The 17,166-nt window shown below is 48.0% G+C and overlaps 1 protein-coding gene across 1 annotated transcript in view; it reads right to left on the bottom strand.

The window, feature by feature from the left end:
* The window catches only part of NNT (nicotinamide nucleotide transhydrogenase), a 227,709-nt gene extending 212,609 nt beyond the window's left edge, over positions 1-15,100 (bottom strand). The window contains exon 1 of the mRNA XM_063961809.1: positions 14,987-15,100. The gene's annotated coding sequence lies outside the window, so the exon portion shown is untranslated. The remainder of the gene's footprint in view (positions 1-14,986) is intronic.
* Positions 15,101-17,166: the final 2,066 nt, after the last annotated feature.

The following is a 17,166-nucleotide window of genomic DNA, read 5'->3' as shown; positions in this document are numbered from 1 at the left end:
CTATGGGCCTTAAATTGGGTTCCATTAAGGTACAGATCTCGGCTCTGTCGATTTTCTTTCAAAAAGAACTAGCTTCAGTACCTGAAGTTCAGACATTTATAAAAGGAGTGCTGCAGAGTCAGCCCCCGTTTGTGCCTCCTGTGGCACCTTGGGATCTCAACGTGGTGTTGAGTTTCTTAAAATCACATTGGTTTGAACCACTAAAAACTGTGGATCTGAAATATCTCACGTGGAAGGTGGTTATGTTATTGGCCTTGGCTTCTGCCAGGCGAGTATCAAAGTTGGCGGCTTTGTCTTGTAAAAGCCCTTATTTGATTTTCCATATGGATAGGGCAGAATTGAGGACTCGTCCCCAGTTTCTCCCAAAGGTGGTGTCAGCGTTTCACCTGAACCAGCCTATTGTGGTGCCTAGGCTACTAGGGACTTGGAGGACTCCAAGTTGCTAGACGTTGTCAGGGCACTGAAAATATATGTTTCCAGAATGGCTAGAGTCAGAAAATCTGACTCGCTGTTTATCCTATATGCACCTAACAAGCTGGGTGCTCCTGCTTCTAAGCAGACTATTGCTCGTTGGATTTGTAGTACAATTCAGCTTGCACATACTGTGGCAGGCCTGCCACAGCCAAAATCTGTCAATGCCCATTCCACAAGGAAGGTGGGCTCATCTTGGGCGGCTGCCCGAGGGGTCTCGGCTTTACAACTTTGCCGAGTAGCTACTTGGTCAGGGGCAAACACGTTTGCAAAATTCTACAAATTTGATACCCTGGCTGAGGAGGACCTGGAGTTCTCTCATTCAGTGCTGCAGAGTCATCCGCACTCTCCCGCCCGTTTGGGAGCTTTGGTATAATCCCCATGGTCCTTACGGAGTTCCCAGCATCCACTAGGACGTTAGAGAAAATAAGAATTTACTCACCGGTAATTCTATTTCTCGTAGTCCGTAGTGGATGCTGGGCGCCCATCCCAAGTGCGGTTTATCTGCAATACTTGTACATAGTTATTGTTAACTAAATCGGGTTATTGTTGAGCCATCTGTTGAGAGGCTCTATTGTTTCATACTGTTAACTGTGTTTCATATCACGAGTTGTACGGTGTGATTGGTGTGGCTGGTATGAGTCTTACCCGGGATTCAAAATCATTCCTTATTGTGTACGCTCGTCCGGGCACAGTACCTAACTGAGGCTTGGAGGAGGGTCATGGTGGGAGGAGCCAGTGCACACCAGGTAGTCTAAGATCTTTCTAGAGTGCCCAGCCTCCTTCGGAGCCCGCTATTCCCCATGGTCCTTACGGAGTTCCCAGCATCCACTACGGACTACGAGAAATAGAATTACCGGTGAGTAAATTCTTATTTTTAGCAGCCGTGCAAACGCTAAGCCACCGCCCACTAGGAGTGTATTTTAGCTTAGCAGAAGTGCGACCGAAGGGATCGCAGAGCGGCTACAAAGTTTTTTTGTGCAGTCTTAGAGTAGCTCAATACCTACTCAGCGCTTGCGATCACTTCAGACTGTTTAGTTCCTGTTTTGACGTCACACCTGCGTTTTTCCTGGCACGTCTGCGTTTTTCCAATCACTCCCTGAAAACGGTCAGTTGACACCCAGAAACGCCCATTTCATGTCCCATTACTCTGCGGCCAGCAGTGCAACTGAAAAGCTTCACTAGACCTTGTGTGAAACTACATCGTTCGTTGTAATAGTACGCTGCGCATGCGCAGAAGTGCAGTTTTTATGCCTCATCGCTGCGCAGCGAACGAATGCAGCTAGCGACCAACTCGGAATAACCACCTTTATCACTGTGCTATTCATCACTCTCAAAGGCTTGATAAATCTGGCCCATAGATTGTAAGCTAGCGAGCAGGGCCCTCCTTCATCTATTACTGTCTATTACCCAGCTTTGTTTTATCACAGTTTCAAATTGTAAAGCAAAATGGAATTTGCTGCGCTATATAAGAAACTGTTAATAAATAATTAACTATAGGCCCCTCCTGACTTCTTACTGCATTAGCACAAGCTATAAAGAGCATTACTGGCAGAGTTACCTAGGTAGAAGCATAAACCAGGCACAGCTTCTCAGTCAGTAGCGAAGGTGATTAGATAAAGGACTAAAGATAACACAGATTGTGCATCTCCCAGACAGCCTCCGTACACAGCGGAAGTGGAACACACAAGGAGAACCGCTAAGAGAAATATGGATCATAACGGCAATGCACATGTTCCGTTTACATGATCAAGTTCCTTCCATGTTGGCTATAGCTTCCCAAACTCGATCCACTGGTGCCACAACAGTCCAGGTTTTAACACTATCCATACTTAAGCACAGTGACTTAATACCTCAGTCAGTTTAATTATGCCATATGTGCACAAACATGGAATTACTTAAAACCTGCACTGTTAGTGTGCCTTGAGTTCAGAATTTGGGAAACCCTGGCTTATGAATACATAGCTTACGTTTTACTAAGGCAGTGGTTCCCAAATGCTGGAAGGCTGGGTACACACCTGTCCAACACGTCGATGGACCTGCCATCGCGCCGACTGAGCAGGTGATCCAGGTAAGTATACCAATTGGCTGCACGACGTGTTGGGCAAGACGCCCAGCTGTGATGTCGCCACCCCGCATAGTAAGTGTATACACACAGCCAGATATGCCAGTATGTCTGTGAATGATCTTTTTAGACAAATCGGGGGTACACACCAGCCAACGGGCTTGCGATATATCAACCAGGGTGTACCCAGCTTAACAGTCCAGGTTTTAAGGATATCCATGATTGTGCACAGATGGCATAATCAAACAGTACGGATGATGTAATGGTTAGCATTACTGCCTCACAGCACTGAGGTCATGGGTTCGATTCCCACCATGGCCCTAACTGTGTGGAGTTTGTATATTCTCCCCGTACTTGCGTGGGTTTCCTCCGGGTACTCCGGTTTCCTCCCACAATCCAAAAATATACTGATAGGTTAATTGGCTCCTGACAAAATAAACCCTAGGGTGAATGTGTCTGTGTGTACATGTGATAGGGAATATAGAGTGTAAGCTCCACTGGGGCAGGGACTGATGTGAATGGGCAAATATTCTCTGTACAGCGCTGCGGAATATGTGCGCGCTATATAAATAACTAGTAATAATAATAGGTACTAATTAAGCCACCTGTGCTTTAGCATGGATATCTATAAAACCAGGACTGTTTGAATATCTAAAGTGCACATTTGGGAACCACTGTACTATGGGAATAGCCCAGTATTATCCCTGCTGCACTCTCTCTACATAAGGGTATGATTTTGAGCGAAGCAGAGGAAAAAGAAACAGTGTCCTCAGTACCCTCCTTCACCCAAGTTCTCCATCATAGCTGCTACTCCAGTCCAAGGTAAGTGTTGTGGTAAAGCTCCCTCACCAATCCTATAGAGAACACCCTATATAATAAGGTTATAGCTGTCTACTTATACATGCTGCTTATAGAGAAAGATGCACATAAACCAGGCATGCTAGGGAAAGGTAGGTGATATGTCCTGCCATGAAATAGGCTTCATATGTCCACCCTTTCGCCCAATTCTGTGGAACCCACAGCAGCTACCTCTTCTACTTAACCCTTGTCCCGGTCCTGACTTGCCTATATCGTGCAAGGCTGTACTACACAGCATACTCTACTGGTATTTAGATAAGCTCCCTCAAAGTCAGTGCTATAGGACATGAGGAGAAAGCCGCGTAAGCCATATCTGGATGCATGACACCGCTGCAATATTTACACCAACATTTTCCAGGTAACAGGTCAACACGGTCACATCACAGTCACTTTGTAAGCTGCTGCCGCCTTCAGGAACTTCATCAGATATCAATCTAAAAAGAATATCCACTAAAAACAGTACGAATCCTTTATTATCCTTAATATAATGACGTGTGCCGTATTACATATATAAGGGCTTCCGGCAAGGACATTTCAAACATCCTTTCATACAACCCTTCAAAAATGAACTTGGGAAATTGACTTTAATGACCTTGATTTATCCTAATTGTGAATAGTGCCATTATGCAGAAACAAACACACACAATATGGATTGAGTATCTCAACTGTATAAAAATATGGCCATTTTCAAAACAAATTAAAAGTAAAATCAATACAGACATTAAAAAAAAAAATTTGCATTTACATCCGACACGGTTAAAAAAAAATAAAAAAAAAAATAAAAACCGCCCAAAACCATAATCCACAAATAGTGAAAACTACTTAGTAGTATCCTTTTTAGATAGAAATGTCTGAACTACCCAGCATTTAGGTGCCGGGTGATTTTGCCGGTCCCTGCCTCACCCCCCTTTCACACAGACAAGCAAATTACTGGGTTGGGAATTTCAGGTTGGGTATGCGTGACCGGCGGTCACCATACCAACGCCGGGATCCCAGCATCGAGATGGCCGGCAGGGGGTGCAGGCGCAAAAAGACCCTTGCGGGCTCAGTGGCGAGCTGTGCTTGGCACAGGTTCTATTCCCACTCTATGGGTGTCGTGGACACCCATGAGTGGGAGTAGTACCTGCTGGTCGGCATGCCGACTGTTGGGTTTGTAAGGGGGTGGGATGTAGGGGAAGGTATTGTGACCGGTCACATAACTACAACCCCGAGAATTTCTACCCGGTAATTTGCAGATCAAAACGGGTATTTCGTCTTTGTGAACGAGTCAACCCGGGTAGAAATTCCTGGGTCTCCAACTCCTGTCACTTCCTTGGTCGAAGTCCTGGGAATTTCAACTCGGGTTGACTCATTAACAGAAAAAGGACCCATGTTTATCAGCAAATTACCGGGTAGAACTTCTTCACCAGGGAATTTGCCTGTGTGAAAGGGGTATAGGACACTGCTTAGAAAAGGGGAAAAAAAAGTTCTGTGATCATAGTAAAGAGCAAAGCTATATCCATGTGTGAATGATGACCTAGCCCTGATAAGGAACGCAGAGATAATGTAGAGTCAACGAGCAAGGCAAACAAATCCACAACCCTTCTGTAATGACAAAAGGGAAAAAAAGTGCTCAGACACAAAGCTGCAAGATAAGAGATTGCTCATAAACCTTCAGCACTTCATAAAAAAGCCATCTACCCAGTATATAATAGAGCAGTGAATTACACGGCTATTATATGTAACAAACTACAACACTTTGTATTCCTGTTGACACATTGCACTGTTTCAGTAAATCCAAAGATGCTTGGGGGGGGGGGGGGTCCTATTGAAGAAAGAGTGCTATATAAATAAAATTAATATTATTCTTATACCACTATCACACATACATGAAAATCCCAAGTTTCTGTACAACACGCAGCAACCCAGGATTTTGGTATGTCTGAAAGCATTTACCAGAGATGGGCAAGTCAGAAAGGGGTACAAGTGGTGGCATATACATTATGACTGTGTGTGTGTGTGTGTGATATATATATATATATCCGGCACTCAGACAAGTGACTTGTTAAATGACACACTGGTGTGTGTGTGTGTGTGTGTGTGTGTGTGTGTGTGTGTGTGTGTGTGTGTGTGTGTGTGTGTGTGTGTGTGTGTGTGTGTGTGTATATACACACACACGAAAATTTGTCCTTCTGTCTTTCTATATGAATTCAGTTTACAATCGAAGGTCGTGAAATTTTACATACGGGACTATTAAAACACGGCGGACGCAACTAAAGCAATTAGAAACCCCTAGCACCCTGGGGGAAGGGGGGGGGTCAGACAGCAGCACAGAGTATATCAGGAGATAGCATAACTCCAGAATTGCTGGAGCAATGTACTCAACAATTAGTACACATATGCCTTACAATCTGGAAACAAACACTGTGGGGGTCAGACACCTCTAGCACCCCTAGGGGTGGCACAGCAGCACAGACAGCATAACTCTGGAATGCCTCCAGCAATTTACAACACACTTGGTACACATATGACTTAAGGTCCATACACACTTAACGATATAATGAGCGACGTCGCTCATTTTCCCCCTCCTTGAGCGACGTCGCTCATTATATCGTTAGGTGTGTATGCCGCCAGCGACGATCGATGCGCGGCCCCGCGGGTCGGCAACGATCGTCGCTGTCGGTAGGGCATGCATGAAGGATGTGGACTGTCGTCCACGACCTTCATGCAGGGCTGGCGGGGGCGTGACGTCACTGAGCGATATGAGCGGTCATATCGCTCAGTGCGTACAGGCGGCCGCCGGCCGGCCCGGGAGGGGGAGACGTTAGACGATGTCGCTCACAGAGCGACATCGTCTAATGTGTATGGGCCTTTACATGGTGTTCACTCTAGGCTGTTTTAGCAGGGCGCTGCGCCCTGCCCGTTTTTTACAAGGCAAAACCCGCCCTGCCCCTTTTGCGGCGCCCTGCTAGAACAGCCGCCCGCTTCCTGCCCTCCCAGCGTGTAAAGATGCCATGTGCATGCGCGCGGCATCCATTCACGCATTGGGAGAGCTGGGGGAAGCCCAGCACCGACGAAGGTGCTGGGCACGCCCCCAAAAGTGACGTCGCCAGCCACAGACGCCCTCTATAGTAGCGTCTGTGGGCCGCACCGCCCACTAAAATGACGGTGATGTGGCCACTCCCCCTAATTTGCATGTCTGCATCCCCGTTTTGCCCGCGCGCGCCAATGTGTCCCCGAACTCCGGCGCCCTGCCCCTGCCTCAACCTAGGGGGAACACTAACTTACACTCTGGAAACAAACACTGTGGGGGTCAGTCACCCCTAGCACACCTAAAGATGGGACAGCTGCACAGAGTATGTCAGCAGACAGCATAACTGTGGAAGGCCTGGAGCAATTTACACCAAACTTGAACACATCTGACTTACAAGCTGGGAACAAACTCTGTGGGGGTAAGACACCCCTAGCACCCCTAGGGGTGAGGCAGCAGCACAGAGATTTTCAGCAGAAAGCATAACTCTGGAATGCCTGGAGCAATTTACACCAAACTTGCCACACAAATGACTTACACTCTGGGAACAAACACTGTGGGGGTAACACACCACTAGCACTCCTAGGGGTGGGCCAGCAGCACACACTCTATCAGGACATGTGTGATATGTCAGTGATGACAGGGCTGCATGTGACAGGGCCAGTGACATGATGTGAGGAGGGGAATGCAGGTAGCACAAACCCACACACAGAGTTATGTAGTGGAAGTAGCAGGGTCCCCCAGCAGCACAGAGTATATCAGGAGATACATAATGTGCTGCGCTATATAAGAAACTGTACAAAAATCGATAAATTTCACAGGGGCACTGACATGATGTGAGGAGGGGAATGGAGACAGCAGGAAGTCACAGATTGAGAGTTGTATAGTGGGAAGAGCAGGGTCCCTTGGGGGACCAAAAAGGGGTCCGGGCACTACACAAAGTGCATCAGGGAAGCAAGATATGCCTATATACTAGATCTCCAACTAACGTAAATTAACGAACTATCATTCTAATTTACCATCCTCATCCCGTAGCAAAGCACGGGTGTTCAGCTATCTACAATGTTATATATACTGTGTGTTTAATATGTAAATTTATTTTTGTAAACATACATTCTTAAAATCCCAGGCAACGCCGGGTACTCCAGCTAAAATAAATATATTTGAAAAAAAACACACTAATATATATATAATAAGAATTTACTTACCGATAATTCTATTTCTCGGAGTCCGTAGTGGATGCTGGGGTTCCTGAAAGGACCATGGGGAATAGCGGCTCCGCAGGAGACAGGGCACAAAAAGTAAAGCTTTAGGATCAGGTGGTGTGCACTGGCTCCTCCCCCTATGACCCTCCTCCAAGCCTCAGTTAGGTACTGTGCCCGGACGAGCGTACACAATAAGGAAGGATTTATGAATCCCGGGTAAGACTCATACCAGCCACACCAATCACACTGTACAACCTGTGATCTGAACCCAGTTAACAGTATGATAACAGCGGAGCCTCTGAAAAGATGGCTCACAACAATAATAACCCGATTTTTGTAACTATGTACAAGTATTGCAGATAATCCGCACTTGGGATGGGCGCCCAGCATCCACTACGGACTCCGAGAAATAGAATTATCGGTAAGTAAATTCTTATTTTCTCTATCGTCCTAGTGGATGCTGGGGTTCCTGAAAGGACCATGGGGATTATACCAAAGCTCCCAAACGGGCGGGAGAGTGCGGATGACTCTGCAGCACCGAATGAGAGAACTCCAGGTCCTCCTTAGCCAGGGTATCAAATTTGTAGGATTTTACAAACGTGTTTGCCCCTGACTAAATAGCCGCTCGGCAAAGTTGTAAAGCCGAGACCCCTTGGGCAGCCGCCCAAGATGAGCCCACCTTCCTTGTGGAATGGGCATTTACATATTTTGGCTGTGGCAGGCCTGCCACAGAATGTGCAAGCTGAATTGTATTACACATCCAACTTGGCAAAAGTCTGCTTAAAAGCAAGAGCACCCAGTTTGTTGGGTGCATACAGGATAACAGCAAGTCAGTTTTCCTGACCCCAGCCGTCCTGGAACCTATATTTTCAGGGCCCTGACCACATCTAGCAACTTGGAGTCCTCCAAGTCCCTAGTAGGCGCAAGACACCACAATAAGCTGGTTCAGGTGAAACACTGACACCACCTTAGGGAGAGAACTGGGGACGAGTCCGCAGCTCTGCCCTGTCCGAATGGACAAACAGATATGGGCTTTTTTGAGAAAAAAACCACCAATTTGACACTCGCCTGGTCCAGGCCAGGTCCAAGAGCATGTTCACTTTTCATGTGAGATGCTTCAAATCCACAGATTTGACTGGTTTTAAACCAATGTGTTTTGAGGAATCCCAGAACTACGTTGAGATCCCACAGTGCCACTGGAGGCACAAAAGGGGGTTTGTATATGCAATACTCCCTTGACAAACTTCTGGACTTCAGGAACTGAAGCCAATTCTTTCTGGAAGAAAAATCGACAGGGCCGAAATTTGAACCTTAATGGACCCCAATTTGAGGCCCATAGACACTCCTGTTTGCAAGAAATGCAGGAATCGACCGAGTTGAAATTTCTTCGTGGGGCCTTCCTGGCCTCACACCACGCAACATATTTTCGCCACATGTGGTGATAATGTTGTGCGGTCACCTCCTTTCTGGCTTTGACCAGGGTAGGAATGACCTCTTCCTGAATGCCTTTTCCCTTAGGATCCGGCGTTCCACCGCCATGCCGTCAAACGCAGCTGCGGTAAGTCTTGGAACAGACATGGTACTTGCTGAAACAAGTCCCTTCTTAGCGGCAGAGGCCATAAGTCCTCTGTGAGCATCTCTTGAAGTTCCGGGTACCAAGTCCTTCTTGGCCAATCCGGAGCCATGAGTATAGTTCTTACTCCTCTACGTCTTATAATTCTCAGTACCTTAGGTATGAAAAGCAGAGGATGGAACACATACACCGACTGGTACACCCACGGTGTTACCAGAACGTCCACAGCTATTGCCTGAGGGTCTCTTAACCTGGCGCAATACCTGTCCCGTTTTTTGTTCAGACGGGACGCCATCATGTCAACCTTTGGTAATTCCCAACGGTTTACAATTATGTGGAAAACTTCCCCATGAAGTTCCCACTCTGCCGGGTGGAGGTCGTGCCTACTGAGGAAGTCTGCTTCCCAGTCTCCATTCCCGGAATGAAACACTGCTGACAGTGCTATCACATGATTTTCCGCCCAGCGAAAAGTCCTTGCAGTTTTTGCCACTGCCCTCCTGCTTCTTGTGCCGCCCTGTCTATTTACGTGGGCGACTGCCGTGATGTTTTATCCCACTGGATCAATACCGGCTGACCTTGAAGCAGAGGTCTTGCTAAGCTTAGAGCATTATAAATTTACCCTTAGCTATATTTATGTGGAGAAAAATCTCCAGACTTGATCACACTCCCTGGAAATTTTTTCCTTGTGTGACTGCTCCCCAGCCTCTCGGGCTGGCCTCCGTGGTCACCAACATCCAAAACTGAATGCCGAATCTGCGGCCCTCTAGAAGATGAGCACTCTGTAACCACCACAGGAGAGACACCCTTGTCCTTGGATATAGGGTTATCCGCTGATGCATCTGAAGATGCGATCTGGACCATTTGTCCAGCAGATCCCACTGAAAAGTTCTTGCATGAAATCTGCCGACTGGAATTGCTTCGAAGGAAGTCACCATTTTTTTACCATGGCCCTTGTGCAATGATGCACTGATTTTAGGAGGTTCCTGACTAGCTCGGATAACTCCCTGGCTTTCTCTTCCGGGAGAAACACCTTTTTCTGGACTGTGTCCAGAATCATCCCTAAGCACAGGAGACTTGTTGTCGGGATCAGCTGCGATTTTGGAATATTTAGAATCCACCCCTGCTGTTGTAACAGTATCCGAGATAGTGCTACTCCGACCTCCAACTGTTCCCTGGACTTTGCCCTTATCAGGAGATCGTCCAAGTAAGGGATAATTAAGACGCCTTTTCTTCGAAGAAGAACCATCATTTCGGCCATTACTTTGGTAAAGACCCGGGGTGCCGTAGACAATCCAAACGGCAGCGTCTGAAACTGATAGTGACAGTTCTGTACCACGAACCTGAGGTACCCTTAGTGATAAGGGCAAATTTGGGACATGGAGGTAAGCATCCCTGATGTCTCGGGACACCAGATAGTCCCCTTCTTCCCGGTTCGTTATCACTGCTCTGAGTGACTCCATCTTGATTTGAACCTTTGTAAGTCTTCAAATTTTTTTAGATTTAGAATAGGTCTCACCTAGCCTTCTGGCTTCAGTACCACAATATAGTGTGGAATAATACCCCCTTTTCTTGTTGTAGGAGGGGTAATTTAATTATCACCTGCTGGGAATACAGCTCGTGAATTTTTTCCCATACTGCCTCCTTGTCGGAGGGAGACCTTGGTAAAGCAGACTTCAGGAGCCTGCGCAGGGGAAACGTCTCGACATTCCAAACTGTACCCCTGGGATACTACTTGTAGGATCCAGGGGTCCTGTACGGTCTCAGCGTCATGCTGAGAGCTTGTCAGAAGCGGTGGAACGCTTCTGTTCCTGGGAATGGGCTGCCTGCTGCAGTCTTCTTCCCTTTCCTCTATCCCTGGGCAGATATGACTCTTATAGGGACGAAAGGACTGAAGCTGAAAAGACGGTGTCTTTTTCTGCAGAGATGTGACTTAGGGTAAAAACTGTGGATTTTCCAGCAGTTGCCGTGGCCACCAGGTCCGATGGACCGACCCCAAATAACTCCTCTTCCTTTATACGGCAATACACCTTTGTGCCGTTTGGAATCTGCATCACCTGACCACTGTCGTGTCCATAAACATCTTCTGGCAGATATGGACATCGCACTTACTCTTGATGCCAGAGTGCAAATATCCCTCTGTGCATCTCGCATATATAGAAATACATCCTTTAAATGCTCTATAGTCAATAAAATACTGTCCCTGTCAAGGGTATCAATATTTTTAGTCAGGGAATCCGACCAAGCCACCCCAGCTCTGCACATCCAGGCTGAGGCGATCGCTGGTCGCAGTATAACACCAGTATGTGTGTATATACTTTTTATGATATTTTTCCAGCCTCCTGTCAGCTGGCTCCTTGAGGACGGCCCTATCTATAGACGGTACCGCCACTTGTTCTGATAAGCGTGTGAGCGCCTTATCCACCCTAAGGGGTGTTTCCCAACGCGCCCTAACTTCTGGCGGGAAAGGGTATACCGCCCATATTTTCTATCGGGGGGAACCCACGCATCATCACACACTTCATTTAATTTATCTGATTCAGGAAAAACTACGGTAGTTTTTTCACATCCCACATAATACCCTCTTTTGTGGTACTTGTAGTATCAGAAATATGTAACACCTCCTTCATTGCCCTTAACGTGTGGCCCTAATAAGGAATACGTTTGTTCATTCACCGTCGACACTGGATTCAGTGTCCCTGTCTGTGTCTGTGTCGACCGACTAAAGTAAACGGGCGTTTTAAAAACCCCTGACGGTGTTTTTGAGACGTCTGGACCGGTACTAATTGTTTGTCGGCCGTCTCATGTCGTCAACCGACCTTGGCGCGTGTTGACATTATCACGTAATTCCCTAAATAAGCCATCCATTCCGGTGTCGACTCCCTAGAGAGTGACATCACCATTACAGGCAATTGCTCCGCCTCCTCACCAACATCGTCCTCATACATGTCGACACACACGTACCGACACACAGCACACACACAGGGAATGCTCTGATAGAGGACAGGACCTACTAGCCCTTTGGAGAGACAGAGGGAGAGTTTGCCAGCACACACCAAAAACGCTATAATTATATAGGGACAACCTTATATAAGTGTTTTCCCTTATAGCATCTTTTTTATATATTTCTAACGCCAAATTAGTGCCCCCCCTCTCTGTTTTAACCCTGTTTCTGTAGTGCAGTGCAGGGGAGAGCCTGGGAGCCTTCCCTCCAGCCTTTCTGTGAGGGAAAATGGCGCTGTGTGCTGAGGAGATAGGCCCCGCCCCTTTTTCGGCGGCCTCGTCTCCCGCTCTTAACGGATTCTGGCAGGGGTTAAATATCTCCATATAGCCCCCGGAGGCTATATGTGAGGTATTTTTAGCCAAAAAAGGTTTTCATTTGCCTCCCAGGGCGCCCCCCTCCCAGCGCCCTGCACCCTCAGTGACTGCCGTGTGAAGTGTGCTGAGAGGAAAATGGCGCACAGCTGCAGTGCTGTGCGCTACCTTAAGAAGACTGAGGAGTCTTCTGCCGCCGATTCTGGACCTCTTCTCGTTTCAGCATCTGCAAGGGGGCCGGCGGCGAGGCTCCGGTGACCATCCAGGCTGTACCTGTGATCGTCCCTCTGGAGCTAATGTCCAGTAGCCAAGAAGCCAATCCATCCTGCACGCAGGTGAGTTCACTTCTTCTCCCCTAAGTCCCTCGTTGCAGTGATCCTGTTGCCAGCAGGACTCACTGTAAAATAAAAAACCTAAGCTAAACTTTTCTAAGCAGCTCTTTAGGAGAGCCACCTAGATTGCACCCTTCTCGGCCGGGCACAAAAATCTAACTGAGGGTCATAGGGGGAGGAGCCAGTGCACACCACCTGATCCTAAAGCTTTACTTTTTGTGCCCTGTCTCCTGCGGAGCCGCTATTCCCCATGGTCCTTTCAGGAACCCCAGCATCCACTAGGACGATAAATATATATATATATATATATATATATATATATACACACACACACACACACACACACATATATATATACACATACACATACTGCAATACCAATCATTCCAAAAATAAAAAGGTTATATCAAACTGCTAGTTTTATTATGTAACAGCATGTTTCATAATCCGTGAGTAAACACTGAGGATAACAAGCACTGTTATCACAATGTTATTTTATTTTTTTTATATTACTACATTTTTTTTATTGTATTTTCTTTTTCATTAAGTTGTATAGTTTCACAGTTTGTAGCTAACTAGAGTTTTCCAGACTAACATGCTAACACAGGGAGCAGGTGTCACCCCCATGCATGTTACATGGGTGCTCAGAGATTAGCATGACCTAGATCAGGCATAAAGGGTGACAGAGAAGGAAGGTGCTTCCTACAGCGACATCTCGTTGCCTGGCAACATGCCGGTGACGTCACGCCTTCAAGGGCAAGTCGAGTGTCTCCTCTAGTCACGCTGCGTCCCCCCAACTACGTCATCACGTACGGCCCGCCCTGTAAAAGCATCTGATTGGCCAACAAACGAGAGAGGTCACCATCTATTTTTAAACCGGTGAACGCGGCAAGCCGGCGATTGGTCGGCTGCTGGTGTCAATCACCGAGTGTCCATTCATCACAGTGCAGACTGAGCTGCACTACAATGAGATAGACTTCCAAATACAGACATGGGCAGAGGACATCCCTGCACCCACTGCCCCTGTCCCGGGACCCAATCATGCACACACACACACACACACACTCCAGCTGCAGGGCACATTGGGACTTGTGGTTCTGCTGTAGTCCTAGAGTGCCAGCGCAGCGTGGTGTGTACTGAGGTGGTTTTTATGTATACTGTATGCAGGGACTGGCAGCGTGCTCACATTGAGCACAATATATGCAGATTGTAAAGAGGAGCCTGGCAGTGTGCCCACATAGGGGACAGCATATGTATGTGCATGCAGGGGCTGGCAGTGTGCTCACACAGGGCACAGTATACATATGTGCGTGCAGCTGCTGGCAGTGTGCTCACAGGACATAGTATAGTGTATGCAGGTGCTGGTAGTGTGCTCACATAGGACATACTGTAGTATAGTGTATGCAGGGGCTGACTGTGCTCACATAGGGCACAGTATATATGTGCATGCAGGGACTGGCAGTGTGCTCACATTGAGCATAATATATGCAGGTTGTAAAGAAGAGCTTGGCAGTGTGCCCACACAGGACACAGTATGTGCATGCAGGGACTGGCATGTGTGCTCACATTGAGCATAATATATGCAGGTTGTAAAGAAGAGCTTGGCAGTGTGCCCACACAGGACACAGTATGTGCATGCAGGGACTGGCATGTGTGCTCACACAGGGCATAGTATAGTGTATGGAGGAGCTGGCAGTGTGCTGACACAGGGCATAGTGTATGCAGGGGCTGACTGCTCACTGGACACAGTATATGTATGTGCATGCAGGGGCTGGCAGTGTGCCCACACAGGGCACAGTATACATATGTGCGTGCAGCTGCTGGCAGTGTGCTCACACAGGACATAGTATAGTGTATGCAGGGGCTGGTAGTGTGCTCACATAGGACATACTGTAGTATAGTGTATGCAGGGGCTGACAGTGTGCTCACATAGGGCATATGTGCATGTAGGGGACATACATTATCCTTGTCCCTATGTATTGTCCTGCACCACGTGACAGCCTGCGGACCCCCTCCCCCGCTAGCACTGTGCCCCCGTCCCCTACATGATCCCTGCAGACACCGGCCAGGCTGGGCTGCACATATGGTGTCTCTGCACACTCGGCGGGGGATGCATGCAGCACAGTCCGCTCCGCCCCTGTATCCCCGGGTCATACTGACCTGTATACACCGCAGCGCCCTGCAACTCCCGCTCCAGCAGCCGCAGGTAGGTGACTGAGAGCGGAGCTGCTGCCGGCCGGATCACTCAGTGCCCCGGAAGAGACTGAGCAAAGAGCGGCCGCTGACGTCACGTGTCCCGGCCCCGCCCCCTCCAGCTGATATTCCAATGCCCATACCATACAGTTATATGTAGCTGCTGAGACCGCTGTGTCCTTGTGTGTGATCCGCTGCGGTGGGGGTCATTCCGAGTTCATCGCTCTCTAGCAACTTTTTGCAGCGCTGCGATCAGGTCAAAACTCGACAAAACTGCGTATGCACCGCAATGCACAGGTGCGTCGTACGGGTACAAAGCGGATCGTTGCTGGGCCTTGGATTTAACAAAGAATCCATTCACATAGCCGATTGCAAGGAGATTGATAGGAAGAGGGTGTTTGTGGGTGTCAACTGACCGTTTTCTGGGAGTGTTTGGAAAAACGCAGGCGTGTCCAAGCGTTTGCAGGGCGGGTGTCTGATGTCAATTCCGGGTCCAAAAAGACTGAAGTGATCGCAGCGGCTGAGTAAGTCCAGAGCTACTCAGAAACTACACAAACTGTTTTTGTAGTGCTCGTCTGCAAAAGCATTCACACACTTGCAAAGCGAAAATACACTCCCCTATGGGCGGCGACTATGCGTTTGCACGGCTGCAAAAAGTTGCTAGCGAGCGATTAACTCGGAATCACCCCCACTGTGTCTCCCAACTCCCACTGCTACACTCTGCCGCTGCTGTGCATCACACTACCCACTGTACTGTATACACTGTGCTACTGCTGTGCATCACACTGCCCACTGTACTGTATACACTGTGCTACTGCTGTGCATCACACCGCCCGCTATACAGTATACATTGTGTCACTGCTGTGCATCACACCGCCCACTATATCGTATACACTGTGCCGCTGCTGTGCATCCCACTGCCTTCTATACTGTATACATTGTATCACTGCTGTGCATCACACTGTCCACTATACAGAATACATTGTGTCGCTGCTGTGCATCATACTGTATACACTGTGCTACTGCTGCGCAGCACACTGCCCACTATACTGTATACACTGTGCTACTGCTGTGCATCACACCGCCCACTATACAGTATACATTGTGTCACTGCTGTGCATCACACCGCCCACTATACAGTATACATTGTGTCACTGCTGTGCATCACACTGCCCACTATACAGTATACATTGTGTCACTGCTGTGCATCACACCGCCCACTATACTGTATACACTGTGCTACTGCTGTGCATCACCGCCCGCTATACAGTATACATTGTGTCACTGCTGTGCATCACACCGCCCACTATACCGTATACACTGCGCCGCTGCTGTGCATCACACTGCCCGCTATACTGTATACATTGTGTCGCTGCTGTGCATCACACTGCCCACTATACAGTATACATTGTGTCGCTGCTGTGCATCACACTGCCCACTATACTGTATACACTGTGCCGCTGCTGTGCATCACACCGCCCACTATACAGTATACATTGTGTCACTGCTGTGCATCACACTGCCCACTATACAGTATACATTGTGTCACTGCTGTGCATCACACTGCCCACTATACAGTATACATTGTGTCGCTGCTGTGCATCACACCGCCCACTATACTGTATACATTGTGTCACTGCTGTGCATCACACTGCCCACTATACAGTATACATTGTGTCACTGCTGTGCATCACACTGCCCACTATACAGTATACATTGTGTCACTGCTGTGCATCACACTGCCCACTATACAGTATACATTGTGTCGCTGCTATGTATCACACCGCCCACTATACTGTATACACTGTGCTACTGCTGTGCATCACACCACCCACTATACCGTATACACTGTGCCGCTGCTGTGCATCACACCGCCCGCTATACTGTATACATTGTGTCGCTGCTGTGCATTACACTGCCCACTATACAGTATACATTGTGTCGCTGCTGTGCATCACACTGCCCACTATACTGTATACACTGTGCTACTGCTGTGCATCACACCGCCCACTATACCGTATACACTGTGCTACTGCTGTACATCACACCGCCCACTATACCGTATACACTGTGCCGCTGCTGTACATCACACTGCCCACTATACAGTATACATTGTGTCGCTGCTATGTATCACACCGCCCACTATA

Source organism: Pseudophryne corroboree, chromosome 1, assembly GCF_028390025.1.
Source record: "Pseudophryne corroboree isolate aPseCor3 chromosome 1, aPseCor3.hap2, whole genome shotgun sequence".
Taxonomy (NCBI): Eukaryota; Metazoa; Chordata; class Amphibia; order Anura; family Myobatrachidae; genus Pseudophryne; species Pseudophryne corroboree.
Note: the sequence above shows the minus strand (reverse complement) of the source record. Positions and strands in the feature narration are given on the sequence as shown.